The sequence below is a fragment of the Nannospalax galili genome, unplaced genomic scaffold, assembly GCF_000622305.1.
Source record: "Nannospalax galili isolate Female #2095 unplaced genomic scaffold, S.galili_v1.0 scaffold280, whole genome shotgun sequence".
NCBI lineage: Eukaryota > Metazoa > Chordata > Mammalia > Rodentia > Spalacidae > Nannospalax > Nannospalax galili.
Window position 1 is genome coordinate 4,437,533 of NW_008347808.1, and position 19,339 is coordinate 4,456,871.

Genomic DNA, 19,339 nt, shown 5'->3' on the forward strand with positions numbered 1-19,339 from the left:
TGCCTTCCTCATGTCCACCTCAGCCATTTCAGAGTGGGGACATGGGTCTGCCTGAAACGGCTGGATGAACTCCCATTTCAGACAAGTAGGTGTGTAGGGACTGTGGGAGTTCTCAGCTCAGCCCTTATTAGGGTCCAGAGGCCTTAGAGGAAGGTTCTGGGTAACTGGATCCAGAGGTGATCTCAGCATAGCCTAGAAGAAAAAGGCTGATTGCCACCGCAGCAAAAAGCTTAGCTTTATAGCTCCTTCAGTGCTACCCTGCCACCTGCTACCAACAGGATACTCTCACGGCCTTTGTTGCAACTTCACTCACTGGCTGTCGTGCACTACTCCAATTTTATAGGTGAAGAAACTTGTGGTTGCAGTGTCACAGTGCCTTATTCTGGGTGTCAGTGCCAGAAAATGGTAGAAGTGGGATTACCACGTGGCTCACACTCTCACCTCAGGATACTCTCTGCCATTGCTTGCTGGCTCTTTGTCCATATCTAGCATTAAGTTCCAGCTATTGTTCAAGCTTCCATGAGCCCAGTGCATCTGCTAAGCAACCATGTGGTGCACAGTCACAGAGCTGGGCTTTGTACACAGAACACCTGGCCTCAGAGTCCACATACTCCCTCTGGTGTGACACAGCTCATCTGTGGTAGTGGTAGAAAGAAGAAACTCCTGTGCTTCAAGCTTGGGGGGAGAGAGAGAGAGGGGGGGGGGGGAGGGGAGAGAGAATATGTTTTGCTAGCTTTTTAGCTTGCTTCATGCACTCTTCATTTCCAGGTCTGATGATTAAACTGGCATCCAGGGTAGCCACTACAAGATACCCAGGCAAGAGGGTAAGAGTAGGTTTTGTGGAAAAAAGGAAGCCAAGGGACCTGTAGGCTCCACTTCTCTCCATAGTCCCTTAGGCTACAGTCCAGAAAGATGCTATAAAAAGACATCATTTCCCTATCCTTCCCAGGCACCATTACCGAATAGCACTGGGTACCTGTACAGATTGAGGTTGGGAGTAGAGGCTGGTGCTTTTGAAGGGGCTGAGTTATCTTGTCCCCTGTGAAGAAGCTGCACACTCTTGCCTTTTAGAAGCTCATAAGATAAAAGAGGGAGATTTTTTTAAAGACCCAGAGAAATAGCCCTTGGTAGCACTTGAGTTATTTCATGATTGAGTATGATAAATGTTAGGACTGGCGTTTTCCTTGACTATTGTGCTTACTTGTTCAACATTTTTTTTGTCTGATTGCTTTTGAAACAAAGTTGGAGTGTATCAGAAAAAATTTTTAAGGCCAGGTGTGGTGATACAAGCCTTTAATACCAACACTCAAGAGGAAGAGGTTGGTGGATCTATTAAGAGCTTGAAGCCAGCTTGTTCTACGTAGCAAGTTCCAGGCAGGCAGTACTACATGGTGAGACCCTGTCTTATTTTTAAGATGAAAGAAAGAAAGAGAAAAAGAAAGGAAGGAATTAATGAAAGAAGAAAGAAAGAAGAAAAATGTTTTAACATAGATTTAAATGCAGGCATTAGGGAAGAGAGAGGCACTTAAGGAAAAAGACCATAAGAGCTTTTAAGAGCTAGTGTTGCACCAACAATGTTTTCATTGAGCACCTACTCAATGCCAGACACTGTGAAACTAGAACTATATTTATTTACAGTAGTTTCTCGGTTTTGTAATTTTTCATGCATATTTTGGTAATTTTTGTACTTTGATCTTTTGTGCTTTTCTGGTGTGATTGCCTTACCAAACAATGGTTGGGGGCCAGGGAGGCAGACAGAGATGGTTCAGTCCATAGCAAGTTTGAGGACAAAAGTTCTATCCTAGAACCCATGTAAAAACTTCTGGGTGTGCTGGTGCGCTCTTGTAATCCCACAGCTAGGGAAGCAGAGATGGATGGATCTCTGGGGCTCCCTAGCCAGCTTTGAGACACTGTCTTAAACAAACAAACAGAAAAAGCAAACAAGTGGGTTGTGCCTGAGGCCCTTGCCATCTGGCCTCCACACACACGCGGACACACACACACACACACACACACACACACACACCCCTAATATTTCAGATTCCAAACTACCTTAATCCACTTTGAAGGATCTACTAATCCACACATGGTGGCACACGCCTCTCATCCCACATTTATGAGGCTAAGGCAAGAGCAATGTGACTTTGAGGACAGCCTAGGCTACATGTAGAGATCTTGTCTAAAGACTAATATATATTAAATGGTAAATTGGGTTTCCTCATTATTCATATGCTTATAATGACTTCATGCTTGTCCCCAAGTGTCTTTTAATATTTATTCACCCACTAGTGATCATTACTGGGAAGCCACTGAACCATGGGATGTATGGAATTAAATCTGATCTTGTTTCCTGTCCTAAGGGAAGAGATAGGCCCATGACAGGTCCTCCACTTCTTTAATAAGTTTATAAAAACATTTTTAAAGATTTATTATTATTTTGTGTATGAGTGTTTTGCCTGCATGTATATAAGTGCACTATGTGCATGCAATGCCCTCAGAGACCAGAAGAGATTGTTGGATCCCTTAGAACTAGAGTTACAGATGATAGTGAACCACCATTTGGGTACTAGAAACCTGGTTCCTCTCAAGAGCAGCAAGTGCACTTAAGTGTTGAGCATTCTCTCCAGTCCCTAGGTCCCCCATTTTTAAGTACTCTCTAGCATTATGTACAAGCAAGATACATTTGGCTTCAACTTGAAGCCTGAAGCATGTTTACAGTTACTACAACTCAGCCTCAGGAAAGAGATTATATCCCTTCTCAGTCATAAGGACTCCAGACTACGGGTAGGGTTTTGGTTTGGGGAGTGAGTTCAGGCATATATGCCGCATCCACATTCAAGATCAATGGGGACATGGCTCACCTTGAAAATTGTCACAGGATACCAGTTGCAGGCCTGCTATTAAAAGAAGAGAGTACCCACTAGGGGTAGCCTTGCTTCATTGTTACTCACTGGTTCTGGTAAGGGCAAGCTGGGAAGGAAGGTAGGAAAATTGGCTTGGCCTAGTAGACTGAAGGTTGGGTGCTTGGTTCTCTCATTGCCTCCAATGACTTTGAGCAAGCTGCTATGCTGGATACTTTAGCAAGTAAGTGAAATGAATGCAGTTCCTATAATCTAGATCCTCAGCTTCATTTTTCTCATCTACTGGGTATGGAGAAAATAATTAGTTTGCAGCTATTGTTCCTGTTGTGGATTTGCCAAGTAGTCCAGAGTGAGTCACCTCTCTTCAGTTTCTGTCATTGTAAACCTGGTTGCTGTGCTCTGAGATCTTGAATACCCTCATCTTTGTCTAAATGGGAGTCCTCAGTTCAACAGTGGAATCAAGGTTGTCAATTTGGATTAGATTCTTCCCAGGTAAGGCAAGGAAGAAACCGTTTCTTAACACAATTTCTTGCCGAATTTGAACAAGCATTTTGGTGGCACTTGGTGTCAGAACTCCCAGAATCCTCCTGCTGTAATTAATTGTGGTACCACAAGTTTTCCATGCTTTTCAGTATGGAGGTAGTGTTTGGACTATCAGGGGCAGAATGTGGTACTGGGGAGGTTGCAGAATGCGAGTGCCTGAGCAAGGTGGGAACTGCAGTAACTTCTTACTCAAATATGATTTTTTTTTACCTTCTCTCTTGGTTGCCTCTAGTAATTGGATATCTCACTGAAGCTGTCATCTGAACTCCCCATAAATTATATTGGACAAGTCACTTAAACCTTCTCATGCACATGGTATATATTTGAAGCCTGCATGCGGTGCCAGATATATTCAGAAGTTAATAAATAAGTCTGTGTGCCTGGCAAACTGGCTCGCTCCTTCTTACTCTGCTCTTTCACGCTCTGTGGTTGGCTCTGGGCTGGTGCCTCCTGTCCATCACAAGGCGACCTGAGGGAGAGGCAGTGGCAGGGGACTGGAGGAGTTTGCAGGCAGAGCTCCGCCCACCCCAACTGGGCGGCATTCTGGGGAAACTGGGGGGCCGGACTGCGTCCTCATTGGTCTAGGGTCCTGTAGGTGGGCGGAGCACCTCTGCCGCACAACTCTGGGAGCTGCCTCCCTCCCCACCTGCACGGCCAGTGGAGTCGGGTTGACAACGGCTAAGCAGCTGCAGCAGCTGCTCTTCTGGCTGGCACCATTTACCCGCGCCCGACCCCAGGCTCCGTGCGTGTACCGGACCGAGTGGCCCTGTCCACGCTCGCTCTCGCCTGATCACCGCTGAGTGGACGCGGCTTCCAAGTAAGAATTGGGGCGACATCGGGGACATCCAGACGGACGGGGCTGCCTGGCCTCCAGTGCCCCGCCTCGCCGCTGTGGCGCTTCAGCCCTGCGGGACTCACAGAAGTTCCGCTGGGCTGTGAACGCAGGAGGCGGGGAAGAGACCAGCCCAGCTGCCTCTGCTCCCAGGTTGGGGTTCAGAGTTGCGGAAATTGGGGGAGCCTTGGGCGCGCTGAGTGAGCGCTGCCCCGCAGCCCCAGGGCCTTGGCTGGCGCCGCGGCAGTTGCCCGGGGCTCGGCGGGGGCTGGTCTGCTTCGAGGGCATTTCCAGGAAGCCCTCAGCGGCCGCGTGGACTTTCCCCTCGGCCCTCGCCCCATTGCCTTCCAGTCCCCAAAACGCCGAGGACAGTGTTGGCCTCCACTTAGCTGCGCGGAGCGAGTGAATGGATAAGTCCCATCTTTCAGTTTGCCATGAAGTCCCACATAAGTTTAGATTCGTAAAGCTCAGAGGAAAAGCTGTTTGGTGGAAGTCTGGGAGAAGTCTAAGTTCGTTCGACTGGGGTTCTCTCCATGTCTTTTCTCACAACATTTGCTGAAGTTAGTTCAGCACCGAATTGCCACGCAGGAAACCGGAGTTCATGTGACCATAGGCGAGTCATGCTTCTTCTGAGAGCCTCAAAAGAGTTTTCAACAGCACCCCAGTTGTCGGTTAAGTTTCAATATCGGAAGGGCACAGTCTCTTCTACGCTGACAGTCGCTAATTTGGTGTGCGGGCCCAACTCTTCTGATTGACAGGCAAAGAAAACTTGTCTCTGAGACACTTGGGGCGACAGGAGTTATTCAGCTAGAGAGTTTTATGGTGATTATGTAGCTAAGCCAACTGGAAAACTACTATGGGGGAATACAGCAACCAGATTGAAGGTGGGGAGGAGAGGGACTTTCTTTCCAGACACTGGATCCCTGAGGTTGGGGACCCCAGAAATTGGGCTGACTTGGACCCAGCGTTCACCCCAAGTCTGATGCCCTAGCTTGTTTGGGTTTCAGAGCACCCAGTAGTGCTGGAAGGAGACAGTAATGAATCACCCAAGGCTATTTTCAAACCCTGACTCCTGCTGCTGCACCACCAGCTCCCACACCCACTCTAAGAGTTGCAGTCCCTGCTTGGGCCATCTGTATCTTTGCTGTCTGAGTTTTCTCTCACCTCCACTTTTCTGGAATGAAGGATGGACAGGTTTTGTCTGGTGACGGCAGTGTGGGCAGCCTAAGGCATAGAGAAGTATGCAGGTGGTGTCTGGGTGGCACTGGGTAGAGTGGGGTGGGGAAGGTGATGTTTGTCTGGGGGGGGGCTGAAGACATTCTGAAGTAATAGCTGCCATTTCACTGGATATTTGGAACTGGTCCTCACTTTGGAGATTCCATCTTTCATCCAGGTTCTAAACTCTGATGGACTTGGAATTTCTGCTTCCTGAACTTCTAGAGTTAGGGCTAAGAAACATCATACTGACCAGAGGCTGCTCTCCCCTGCTCTCTTGCCCCCTTTTTACACTGCAGGCAGTTCTTCGAGAACCCCGAGCCTCTCTGTGCATCTGAAGATCTCTTCTGCCTTCACTAAAGGCTGCCAGGAGATGACATCTGGAGGTATAAAGATGGCAAAGGGGTTGTGTACCCCATGTGAACGCAGAGGAGGGGCAATGAGCCTTGTAAGGATGATGGCCTCAATACTTCCTGAGCCAGAGCAGGGGAACAAAAGAAAGGGGTACTAAGGGGCCCAAATTTTAACTCCCTGTCTCCTTTCTTATCTTTATTCTTTAGTACTATACAAAATAATAAATTTCATTATAACATCTCCATACATGCATGTCATTGTACTTTGCTCATATTCACTCTCACCACACATACCATCTCTTGTCCCCTCGCCTATATCTGTTTTAAAGTTTTAAAAGTCTATTCTTGGGACCACAAATTGGAAAGGGAGCACAAAGCCTCAGGGGCAAGGTATAAGTACAGTAGCAAGGACACAGCAGCAAGAGGGTCACAGGGGAAGGAGGGATGTGTTGAGCTGAGATGCTGCTGTAGCTGCTGGTGCTTTTTGCTAGCAGACTCCTGGAACTCCCAGTTCTAGCCATGGAGGATGTATGTTCCATGGATGGCAAGTTCTTGGGGAAGGAGGACAAGGAGGTCTTTGACTGGAAGACTGGGTTACTTTTGTTTTGAATAAAAGAGATACTTTTTTCTTTGCGCTCCCAGTTTGGCTAGGATCAAACCCTATAGCCTTGAACCTTGTAGCTGCTTAGAATGGGGATGTCAAAGATGACAGGGTTTGGAATAGGAGGTATGAGTTCAGTGTCTTAAGGTCTGGTCCGTAAGGTGTGTTTTGGTCGGGGGCAGAGTATTTTAGTGCTGGGACATGGGGATGGAACCATTAGTCTGGTGCATACTAGGCAGAACCCCAGTACTGAGCTATACCTCTAGCTGTTAGGGATTTTTATGTTTTCCCTCACTCCACAACCCCAAATGAGATGTTTCAGCACTGTGCTGACCGTGCAGTTGTTAGTGTCAAGGGTTTATCAATGCTTTATTCATTTGTGACTCGAGATCCTGATTTGTGTGTGTGCTCATACACATGGATCCTAGTAGATATGAGTCAGTGGAATGGAGGCCCCAATCTGGTACATTGTCACAAGTCTGAAGTGCTGAGTTTGTGTGTTGAGTGTTCTCTGGTTGTAGCTCTCCATGTTGAAGATTTGCATGCTGAACAGTTGCTGTCCTGTTTACCTCGGCCATACGCAGGAGCTTGAGAACTGAATGTTAAGTTCCTTAGGAGTCCAGGCTGTCACAGAGCAAAGAACAGGGAATTGGGGGGCCAGGCACATAGAAGTCTAAATCCAAGTTCCACTGCCCCTTTTAACCTCTCCAACTCAGCTTCTTCCTGCTTTCTACTTCACCAGATTAAATGAGGGGATCCATGGCTAAGTGCTTTGTAAACTACAAACTGCTGTACAAATGATTAGTCATGAAGTTCAGGCTTGCTGCTAGTTCCTGTCGAGGACTCAGGGTTATAACCCCCACTTTCAGGAAATCCATCATCTTAACACATGGTCCACTGAGACTCTACCTCATTGAGGGTTTAAAAAATATTGTGGGGACTGGGGAGATGGCTCAGTGGTTAAGAGCACTGCCTGCTCTTGTAGAGGACCCAGGTTTGATCCCCAGCATCCACATGGCAACTAAAAACCATTCATAATTCTAGTTCCAGAGACTCCAACACCCTTTTCTGACCTCCACCGGCATTGCATGGCACAGGTGCACTTATACACATACAGGCAATACACTCATACACATAAAATAAAAATAATAAAATATAAAAAATATTCTGGAGAATTCTAGACATTTTAAAATAAACAGTTAGTGTAATTAGGTCTCAAGTACCACAGCCCTACCTATTTCACCCCATTTCTTGTTAGTTTCAAATAAATTTGTTATCAGTTCATCTAAAAATATCTCAATATATATTTTTGAAAGATAAGGACTCACAACAAAATAACCCCAGTATCATTATCATACTAAACCCAGTCCCTAAGTATCGCCAAATATCTGGCTAGTATTCATATTTCCAATTGTTAAGAAGCTTTTGCCCTGGAGTTCAGGCCAGGGGGAGATTGCTTTTGACTGAGGAGAAGGTGACTGACAGTCAATGACATTTGAGCTGAACTGTGGAAGAGAGGCTAGAGAGATTATGGCACTCTTGCCCCTCATTTTACAGATGCCACATTGCCGGTAGTCAGTGTAAACTGCCTCTGGGGGCTCTGATCCCCAGGCTGACCTGTGGAAAACTTCTTACAGGAACTCCAGAAACTGTTCCTTCATTCCTCTAGTAGCAAATGAGAGATTTAATTCCCACTTGCCTTCTGTGTTCCAAAGCCACCCAAGTGTTTGAGGTCAGCAGGCCTGGTAGAATTCCTGGGAGGCTGCTCTCTCCCCAGGCCTTTCCCCTGTCTTAGGACCCTGAGGCCAGTTTGAAGCAAAACAGGATGCATTCAGGATGAGAGTCTTTCCCAGCTTGTCATCTAATCACCAAGGCCCAGCTTGGAGCTTCCTCTCTCATTCATGATAAACCCTTCACTGTCTCTCTTTTCCCTCCCACCCCATGAAGGGTGTGCTGACTTCCTCCATTTCCGGGCCATCCCTCCTCCACCCTCATGTGGGCCAGGAGAGGCCTCTGCTAACCTACTGCACTGTAGCCTATCTTGTCAGACAGGGAGAGAAAGACCCCAGGAATGTCCTGCCCAGCTACAGTCTCCTGCTCTTGGACTGTCCTTGGGAAAGAAGTGGCCCCTTTCCAACAAGCCTGGGGTCCTGCCACTGCTTCGTTAATGATTGAGCCACATAATAACCACCTTGGAAAGTCACCTCTAGGGGATGGCCATTAACTAACTCTCTGTCCACCCCAAGCCTTAAAGGGACCCCATCCTAAACCCTTATCTCCTCCCAGGAGAATAGTGACAAATATCCAGTCATGGGGACTTCAAGGGCCAATTAAAATTCTGCCCCTCTGTCCTATGTTTGCACAAACAAAAGTAGTTATTACCATTGCTTGAAGAGCATGTATTCAGCTTAGGTGTCCCGGAGGTTTGGTTTTTTGTTTTTGTTTTTTTTTTTTTATAGGCATTAGAGTCATAAGGGGATTGGGGCATTTCCAGGAGCCTAAAAGAGCAAGAACTGAGCCTGATGGCACAAGCTTGTAATCCCAGCTACTCAGGAAGCTGAGGCAGAAGGATCATACGTTCAAGGCCTACCTGGGCTACACAGTAAGTTCAAGACCTATCCAGGCAACCTCACAAGACCCTGTCTCTAAAATAAAAAAAAAAAAAGAAAAACAGTATTAAAGACAGCTAGAGATATATAGCTCAGTGGTAGAGGTACCTACCTAGCATGAGCAAGGCTCAATGTTCGATCCCTAGTACTGCATGGGGAGAAAGAGGGAGACGGAAGAAGAGGGAGAGGGAAAAGGAAAGGGAGAGGAAAGGGGGGAGGGGGAGGGGGGAGGGAGAGGGAGTTAAGCTGAAAGGCTCCCGGCTTCTGAGGTAGAATAAGTCATCTCTGAGAACCTGTATCTAGACAAACAGTGGGAGGTGGGAAGGGTCAGGCCAGACACAATTTAGAAAGCTCTGACCACAAGCACTTTTCTGCAGTTTTAGCAGGAAGGAGGGAACTAGCATTGGGTGAACTCTGTTGGCCTACTAGAGCCAGGAAACTTGGCTTCTGGTTCTAAGTGACTTTAGGAAAATACTTATACTTCCTCTGGGCCTCAATTTCCACATCTGTAAACTGGGCATGGCAGACACATGGACTCAGACTCAGGGTTTCTCAGCTCCCTTCTAACTGTGAAAACATGTATTTTCACTTAACACCTTTTCCTTATTTACGGTGTGATATAGGTCTGCCAGCCCCGGCACTAAATGTTCTCAGTGATCTGGGTCACGTTGGGCTGGCTGAGCTCTGAACTGCTGCTGTAGCTGGAGTTCACTTTGGGCATGGGTTTTTCTGAAGTTTCCTCCCTAGCCCCTCCCCATACTTGCATCTGTCCCAGCTGGTCACCCTCTGACCCATTCAGCCAGAAGTTAATGAGTGACTTTTCCCTCTGGGTAGTAGAGCCCAAGGTGTTCCTGAGATCCCAGGGCTCCATGGGAATTGGGGAGAGCCTGGCCTGTTCCAACCACCTTTGTGTTTTCTCTCACAGTCTCTGCTAGAGGTAGGTATGCAGGTGGAATACAAGGAAGAAGGGCCTTTAGAGGACACTGGGCCCACACCTTCTGGAGCTGGAGTCTTCCCTACCTGTGCTTGTATAGTTCCTGCTCACCCATCCTCAGCACCTGGGAGCACCATATGTTTCAAGCTGTTGCTTTACATCTGTGGGATGACAAAGTTTTGTCTTCTGTTAAACTTAATTGTGTCTCCCTGAGGCTTCTAACCCAGTTCTGCCCCTTGGGATCATCTAGATCCTATCTTTTCTCTCTAACCTTCAGATGTCAAAGGACAGAACGCAGGTCCCTCTGGGTTTTCTCCAGGCCAAACAGCCCCAGCTGCTGTAAATGTCCCTCTCGGGCCCTCTTCTCAGCCTCATCATTGTGGCCCCCTTATCATATGGCAGTGTTCCCTATTCTCTGATTTTAGGCTGAACTTTTCAGAATGACATCTCAATAATCCTTTTCTTATCATCCTAACAGGCAAACACCAAGCACCCAGAATTTTCGGCCTAGATACGTTATACAATTCTGTCTGGCTTATTTGTTGTTCAGGTCCAGCCAGCTCCCCAAATTGGGGAACACTTAGAAAACAAGGCCTTTGTCTCAATGTATTCTTCCTTGATAAGATGACAAGCCTGGTAGGGGTAGGTATTCACATGGGTTATAATGTTGATTATAATGTACTATGTAGGGGCTTCCAGCACACTGTGCATTTCTACCATCTGCCCTCATCTCTGGAGCTGGTGGGGGTGGAAGAATGGGGATATTTTAGGGAGTACTGAAGCTGGAAATGAGTGGAGCCTAGGAGAGTGAATCAGGCAGTGAGAAACACCATCTCAGTCAGTCATTCCTTCCTCCAGCAAGCAAGGACGATGACAGCAATCGGCCTTATTTCTTTAGTTTCCAGGGCTCTTTCACTTCCATGGTCCTTCTGTATTCTCAGAGCAGCCCAGTAAAGTAGCTGGCATGATCCCCCGGTATGATCCTTGGTGATCCCCACTAAGGCTCAGGGAGGGGAAAGGAACAGTTCCCAACAAGGGAAGATTTGGAACTCAGGTCTCCCAATACTAAGTGCTCCCTGATTTCTTGAAACCATACCTGGTAGCCAAGGCCACTAGGGCTGGCCTGTCTGAGGTATGTACTTACAGCCCACCATTCTGCTCTAGGCTGAGGCCAAATCAGATTGGGTGAGGGCCAAGGACTATGTAAGAAGAACTCATATAGCCCATACCCCAGCAGGGCCTTCTCAATGGGCAGAAGCAAAGAGAGGAGCTAAGGATGTAGCTCAGTTGACAGTATACTTACCTAGCAAGGTCCTGGGTTCACTCTCCAGCAACACATAAAGTAGATATGGTAATCAGCACTTGGGATGTGGAGAGGCAGAAGGATGAGAAGTTCAAGGTCATCCTTGGCTACATAGCAAGTTCGATGTCAGCTTAGGATAAAGCTGTCAAAAAGAAAGGAGGGACAGGGAAGGGAAAGGAGGGTTGTGGAAAAAGGGCCAGAGTGGAGCAGAAGTAAAAACACCTCGGGGGGTATACACAGGGTGTTTAGAGTAGTGGGGTGTTTGGAAGAGCATGAGATGTCTGTTTAGACAGTCCTATACAAAGTCTTGGGTGGCCTCACCCCTCTGATCTTGCATTTTGTCAGCTATTAGAACATATGTACCCACCCCACTGGGCTTTTGAGCAGTCAGTCCAACAATATAAATTAAATCTTTGCATGGCTGATGCTAAGTAGCATTTTATGCAGCCTTGTTAGCTTGCTCCTTTTCACTGACCTGGGAATACGCAGGGTTCTAACCTGCCACCTCTGGGCTGTAGGTTTATTTGCTCTTCCCTGTCACCAGATTCTACCTCATCTAGAAAAGGTAGCTCTCTCTGGCCATGACCACCTACCTGGCTCCTTCCTTTAGCCATCTTTAATGGCATTAGTGACACTGCAACAGGCTGTAATAATGAGGACAGCAGCAGTAATAGCAAGTGCTTCTAAATCCTTGACATATTTTAACATACTTAGTCCCTATGACACTTCTTTAAGGCAGTTACTGCTATCCCCTTTCCCATCTTACATATACAGAAGCTGAGTAAGAAGAAGTTAGAGAAAGAACATGCCCAAGGTCACACACCTGAGGAGTGATGGAATGAGGAGCAGGACCCATCATTCTGACTCTACCTTCTATAACCTTAACAGCTGACTCTCTCTCTAGGTGCCTGATCTGGAGGCAAGGGCACAGTTTTCAGCCTCTCTTCTCCCTCCAAGTGCTCATCACACCCAGGGGAACTCACTTCTGGGCAGCCAGTCCCCAGATCCCTCGCCTCCAAGGTAGAAGGAAGGAAAGCCTGAAGCAGTGGGTATTGAGGCTCTAAAGTAGAGATTCACGGGAGTTGGGGAGGGCAGGTGGGAGGGATTTGGGGGGGGGGTTCTGGCATCAGCACTCGGCCTGCTTGATTAGCACTTCCTTGCACTGAGGGCGGGGAGCAGGGTGCTGGGTGTCATCAGGGAAGAAGAGACATTTTAATGTGCTGTCTTGACAACGGGTTGCATTATTTAGAAAGTGTGGGTGGGTAGGGGCAGGCAGAAGATTGGGTGGGTTTATACTTGTGATCCCTCCAGCTCATGTAGCCCATCCTTGCACTGGGAGTATGTGGGTGGGGGAGTTGTCCAGAACATCTAGCCTTCCCCCACCCCCTATGTTCCAATCTCAGGCTCTTTGGGGGCTGCAAGCTTCCTTCCTCAGGCTGTACTAGCTGCCAGCTCCCTTGCTTTGGAGTTCATTCCCTGTTATCTTGTCTCCAAAGTAAGCTCCAGGGGGTGCCTCAAAGGACACTTTGTCTCAGCCTCTGCCTTCCTGAGTAGGATAGGCTGGGTAGCATCTCCGGCCAACTATACCAGAAGAGTTCAGCTTTTGTGGTCTCAGAGCTTGGTACCCAGCATAAGACCTGGTACCAAGTAGATACTTGTACCTCATTGCTTGAATGAGGAGTGGTTTGGGAGGAGCGAGGCAAGGGAGGCTGAAATGGGAACCCATCAGCAGGAGGGTATCTGGAATTTAGGCAGGTTTCTGGCCCTATCTGTACTCGGGTAGATGCCAGCCTCAGTTTCCTGTTTGTGCAGTAGGCATTGTGTGCTTTGGACAGGGTTGTTGCAACCACCAAATGAGATGTGAGGTCATCCAGTGCTTTCTGCATGGATGGGAACATACGTCATACTAAGGGTTCATACTGCGAAAACCTGATTGTTACGTTTTTTCTTTGTGTGTGTGTGTGTGTGTGTGTGTGTGTGTGTGTGTGTGTTGGGTGCCAGGCTCCAGCCCAGGTAATTTCTCTTTATTTAATAAGAACAAATTTTACTTGGTAGTTCTCACCCAGGAGCCAAAATGATGGATTTGCATCTTGGCACAACACTTCTTAGCTGCTGACCTTGGGAAAGTTGCTCCATAATACGTCCTGGTGTCCTCATCTGAAAAACAGAGATGCTAATGGGGCATACATCACAGGGATGTTGTAAACACTCCATGACAGAATCCATTTTAAAAATACCTAAAGAAGTACCTGGGACATAATAATGAATCAGAGTAAGTGGGCTTGTTATGTCATTTTATGTTTGCAAAACCCTCATATTGGTTATGTGACTACATCCTGTCTTAGAGATGCAGACAATAAGGCATAGGGAAATTAAGCAGCTTGCCAAATACTATTTGTACAAAGTCCTTGTCCCAAACATAGTAACTCTGCAGTGATTATTATTGTCTGTTATTCATTGTTGCTAATAATTACATTTGATGTTATATATATTGTCACTAATGAACACAGTCACAGTTAACAAGGACAGCCAGGACTAAAAATCATGTCTTCAGCTCACCTATCACTTTTCCCACCTTACCCCTCAACATCTGTGCCTGTAGGACTTACACAGCTGGTAGGTCATTTGGAGGTCTTCTTCCCTTGGTTTTACCACGGCCAGAGCACCCACATTGCCACCATCACCCCTAACCACGTGCATAGCATCCCTATCCTCCCTCTGGCTAGCTAGAAGTCTCAAGGGTTAGGTTGTGTCTGCTTGCTTCATGAGGAGGCCACTTCTTTTGGCCCATTTCCTTTCTGTCAGAGACAATTTTTTTCTGGATCCCAGGGTGGGGCCAGGCTTCTTTAAGGCATTTCCTGCCTGGGAGTTTATATTTGGCTTCAGCAAAAGGAAAGGGAAATAGGCAAGGGGAGTAAGATGAAGAGGTGGTGACACAGGGTCAAAATAAGTGAACACCAAAATTTTGCAAGCCAAGAAATTTTGCAAGAAGTGAGAGGTAGTGAGTGCTCATGGACTTTTCAGGTGCACTTCAGTGCCCATACTTGAGCCTAAGTGGGAGAGATAAGAGCTCCCTCAGGGCAGAACGCTTCCACCCTTAGGCAGAGTTCAATTTCTATTCTCATACCTGAGTGTTCTGGGCTCTTTGCTCTCTGCCCTGGGGCAAGGCTGTCTGCCTAGCAGTGCAGCAAAAATAAACACAGAATGTGTGAGCTGCAGGTAGAGACACAGTTCTGTCTCCTGGTGTCATGGTACCAGATGGAGGGCTGGAGCCAGCAGCATGCATACTGTTTAGTTGGAAAACAGAGCTTCCTGTTTGGGCGTTGCCAGAACATTGGGTAGCCCTTGTCACAATGCACTGGGAGCACCAAGACAAATAGAATCCAGAGCTATGGCTCGACCTGTCATATGGAGGAGACAGACTCACATGCTGATGAAAACGAATGGAATGTTGAGAGTGGAGAGTATTCAGAGGTTGGGATGCTTGATTTGCATCTTGAAGAATTAATAGATGCTTGCATCTTTAAGTCAAAGTAGTTCTAACTTGTGCAGAGACTTGGGTGTCTGTTTGGGAAGCAGGCGGATTTCTACTCTATGCTGTGGAGTAATGAGGAGCTCATTTAGGTTGCAGAATAGGAGAGTGACCAGGTTAGGGCTGGGATCTTAAGAGAAAAAGCTGGCGGGATGACTGTTGACAGGAGAGATGGAGGCTGGGAACACAGAGAGCCAAAGTACTCTGGGCATGGAAACCTAGAACACAGTTGAGTGCGGGAAATCCTATCATTTGATGGAGAAACTGTTAGAAGCTGGTGACTCAACACATGGAAGGAAAGAGGAAGACAAGGTATTTGGTGCTTTTTGAGGCAAGAACATCAAGAGAGTTCCTCCCTCATATTCTCTTCTGGGGACACAAGACCAAATGCATCTTCCCTCACAATCCAGGACAGCTTCTTCTACTGAACCAGCCATTCCAATCACATATGGCTCAGCTCTGAGCTTTTTGGGGAATGGCCAGTAGAAGATGAGAAGCTGAGGTTCAGGCAGAGGGAGTGACTTGTCTAAGGTTACACACAAGTTGATAGGAGAGCTAAGGCTAGAAGCTGGTTTGTCTGACCTTCAACCCAAAAGTTTGGGCCCATAATGCAGTGGCGAAAGTGACTTGTCTAAGGTTACACACAAGTTGATAGGAGAGCTAAGGCTAGAACTGGTTTGTCTGACCTTCAACCCAAAAGTTTGGGCCCATAATGCAGTGGCGAGCAGTTATTGCTAGTCTAACATCTGCCTTAGACTGGTTTGACTGGCATCTTTTGCCTCTAGGCTTGGAGACTGGAGTGGGTGAAATAGTACATAGCTTATGAAAACACCTGTCTTTCCTTGCTGACCTTGTCTGAGCACCTGGGACTGAGTTGGGGGCAGGAGACCCTGGGGGCATGAAAACTAATGGAGCAACTGCAGTAGAGCAGGTGGCAGCTTTGACCTTCACTGTCACAGGGAAGCCCTATACTGGGTAGGAATGTCAGCTGTCTGTTTTGGCTCCACTCTGTCAGTTGTTAGCCTAGGATACCACAAGCCTGGCTGCCTCTGGACCCAGATTCTCAAATAGTCCCAGTGGGCCAGGATTCTGACTTAACCTTAGAGCACTTATGATTCTCCTCATTTACAGCTTCCTACAGGACTCAAGCCACCACTTTGGGGAGGGAGGGAGAAACCACAGGTGTGGTGGGTTTCTTGTGAGGTTTCCATATTGACAGAATTCCATGCCGGAACTGACACCTAGCACTGGCTGACCCATAAAGTCAAAGGACCTCTATTGACAGGCATTTATTCTTCACCTCACCACCGGGACATCTCCAAAGGTGGATGTGGCTGCCTAAGGTATCTGAGGCCCTAGGCAAGACAGAAACTAATACTTCAGGCCCCTCCTCCCCGACACACCTACTTGGGATGACGAAAAAATGTCTCCAGACACTGTCAGATGTTCCCAGGAAGGGAATTTACCCCTGGATGGGAATCCCTTTGGTAGAGATGCCAAAGTTTTGCCCTCTGAGATAGGTGTGGACATAAAGTGTTAGGGGGAGAGGTACATTAGAGGGCAAACCAGCCAGCCAAAAATTCAGTGGCTTGAGAGCTTGCTGCCACCCAGTCTCACAGGGCCTTCCTGGGATGTCCTTTGGAGGTCCCTCATTTGTGACAGGAGGACTCCAAAAGCATTGCTCACATGGGCCCAGGAGCTTGGCATCCAGCTGTAGTTCCGGCTGGGACTGAGGCTGGCATCTGAACAGGTGCAGCAGGGCCCCCAGTTCTGCCCTGTGACCTAGCAAGCAGGAGGCCAGCCACTGTCTAGTACTGCCAAACTAGGCTGGCTGCAATACAGTGGCCCTTGCTTCAGTGCCCCTCCAGTGAGGTTTGGAATGTGGGATGAGAGCTATTTTGGTCTTGTCTCCCTTCCTCCCCATTCCTCCCTCCCCTGCCAGAATTGAGTTAGAGTGGCAATTCCAACTAAAAGCAGCAGGAGCAGAAAACGGCCGAGAATGTTTTAGGCCTTCCAGTGTCCAGGGAATTACATACCCTCTTTCTGAATGTCCACCTCATGGTCAGGAAGGGAAGTCTCTGTGGCCCTGGAATGGCTGGTGGCTCCATGAATGCTCCCTTCTCTCTGTAGCAGAAAGGTAGGAAACCCAGCTAATCACCTGTCACAGCACCTCTGCCAGGACTGCTGTCCACCTAGAGGGAACCTTTATCCAAATTGAAATGAAGCCTCATCTCTGAGACTTGCAGCCCTGGGCCAGGCTCAAAGGCAAGGTGGGTAGTGTGTCTTTAGGAGGGGCATGAGAGGATCTGTTCATAAGCAGATGGAGTCAATGCTGAAGATGGTAGCTTCTGAGCTGTAAAGTCCCCTCTTCAAAGGCCATTTTATTTTCCTTGAAAAGGCTCCTCTCTAGGTGTGGGGAGTGGGAATAAGAAATGGGCTTTTGATTAGCCAAGAGAATGAACTGAGAAGCTTTTAGCCAGGTCTTAGAATTTACTATCTGCTGTGGCAGTGTCTGTAGTGGTAGGTAGCCCAGCTGCCTGTCTTCTAGCCTTACCTCAGTGTCTCAGCTTGGTTTCACAGAGCCTACCTGAGAATTTACATTGTCCCATAGATAGTGGAATCCCAAGTCTTCCAGTACTCCTCAGGATACTGACGTTTTCTCCTGTGTTCACTGAAAGTGGAAGAGACCATTGTTGATACCAGGCCCTGCTTGTGAGGCATCCATCCTACAATGTAGGCCATGCAGGAGATGCCTTGCCAAACATGAAGCTAGTAAGTAAGGTAAAGACCAACCTGTTCATTGAAAGTTGCTTTATGGAGCAGTCAGCCAACAGTTTGAATAAGTGACCTTCAAAAACACCCACAGACTTTCCTTCCCCTGTCCCCATCGGAAGCATTCATATTAGTATGCATCGTACTCCCCTGTCCTTGCCCTCAAAGTCTGGAGAGAACATTGGCCAGTGGCTAGAACAGGGTTGACTCTGGCCTCTAGAGAGAATCATTCCAGGACTCTGTGTACCTGTATGTGGGTGTTTAACTGGCCAAGACTGTTAGGGCAGTGGTTCTCTATCTTGCTTGTAGTTTAGAATCATCTGTAGAACTCTCTCTTAGAAGCAAAGAAGTCAACCATATCCCCAGAGATTCCAAAATAGGGCACTGGCAGTTTTCAAAGCTCCCCAAGAGCTAATGTGCACCCAGAGTAGGTGAGGGAGAAATAGAATGGCATACCCAAGAGCAGTAACTAACAAAAGACACTTTCATGTTGGTCCTTGTAATATTTCTGTATTCCTTACCTTGGGTCCAGTGTCTTACCTAGTACTCAGGCCTGAGATGGGCTTTTTTATTTTTACTTTTTTAATTTATTATTTTTATTTTATATGCGTGACTGTTCTGCCTACATGTATGTAAGTGCTTCATCTGTGTGTAAAGCCTGCAGAGGCCAGAAGAGGGCATCAGATCCCCCAGAACTGGAGGTACCTACGGTTGTTAGCTGCCCTATGGGTGCTGGGAACTGAACTCAGGCCCTCTGTAAGAGCAACCAGTCCTCTTAACAACTGAGCCACCTCTCCAGCCCTGAAACAGACTTTTCAGCCAAGAAAGAGCAGGATGAACCTGGAGCCTGGGCAGCTCTTTCACATACCACTAAGGGGCCATAGGCACAAGGACTCAAGCTAGCTAATAATGATGTGAAGAGGGGGTACTCAGCATGGGAATAAAGCTCACACCTTTGTCTGGGTGAGACCTTACCTTCTGTAACACAGTTGCCTATCACATTATTTCTTCTCTTTCCTCGTCCTTCTAAAACACAGGACCTCAATGTGTCTTAAAGTCTACAAGATCACAAAGTTCAAGTATCCTTAACCAAACTAGCCCTCTGCAATAACTTTCCCATGCCACTTTCAAAACCAGCAAAGGAGGACTGGGGGTGTATGGCTCAGCTGTAGAGTACTTGCCTAGCTTGTACAAATGAGGCCCTGGCTTCTATCTCTGGCACAGAAGCAAACAGAAAGAGGAGGAGAAGAAGGAGGAAGAGGACCACCACCAGCAGCAAAGACTTGATCACACCCAGGTGGTAACCAAGGCAGGCAGCAGGAGAGTCTGTAATCCCCACGATAGAAATGTGACAGCCATGATTTACAGAAGGAAGCAAGGTACTTAAGATGATTTAGGCAGCAATCTGGGAAACTGGCTTGATTGGAAACAAGGTCTTTTGTTTTTTGTTTTTCTATTTAGATGTCATCACTGGGTACTATTGCATGTACTCTGTGAGAAACATTGCTGCCTTTTTTTTCTCTGGGTGCATAAAGTCTTTCCTTGTTCATAGGGCATTTGTCAGTAACAGGACTCCTGATTTTTGCCTTGCTCCCGCCTCTGCATAAAAATGTTCCGCAGTAAGAGATCTATGGTGTGCGACCTGTATAAATGTAGATGCATATATTGTCATTGACCTCTGAATTCATGCTGCTGCTCTGCAATACATTATATATATATATATATATATATATATATATATATTCTCTGTAGAGGACATATGTGTATGTCTCTGAGGCGTGTTT

The 19,339-nt window shown here is 47.2% G+C and overlaps 1 protein-coding gene across 4 annotated transcripts in view; it reads left to right on the forward strand.

The window, feature by feature from the left end:
• The window catches only part of Stard8 (StAR related lipid transfer domain containing 8), a 79,066-nt gene that overhangs the window by 41,918 nt on the left and 17,809 nt on the right, over positions 1–19,339 (forward strand). Inside the window, exon 1 of one of the 4 annotated variants that reach the window (XM_008844370.3) lies at positions 4,084–4,221. The exons of the other annotated variants lie outside the window; for them this stretch is intronic. The gene's annotated coding sequence lies outside the window, so the exon portion shown is untranslated. Of the gene's footprint in view, positions 1–4,083; positions 4,222–19,339 lie in introns of those variants that run through there. 4 annotated transcript variants of the gene reach the window in all.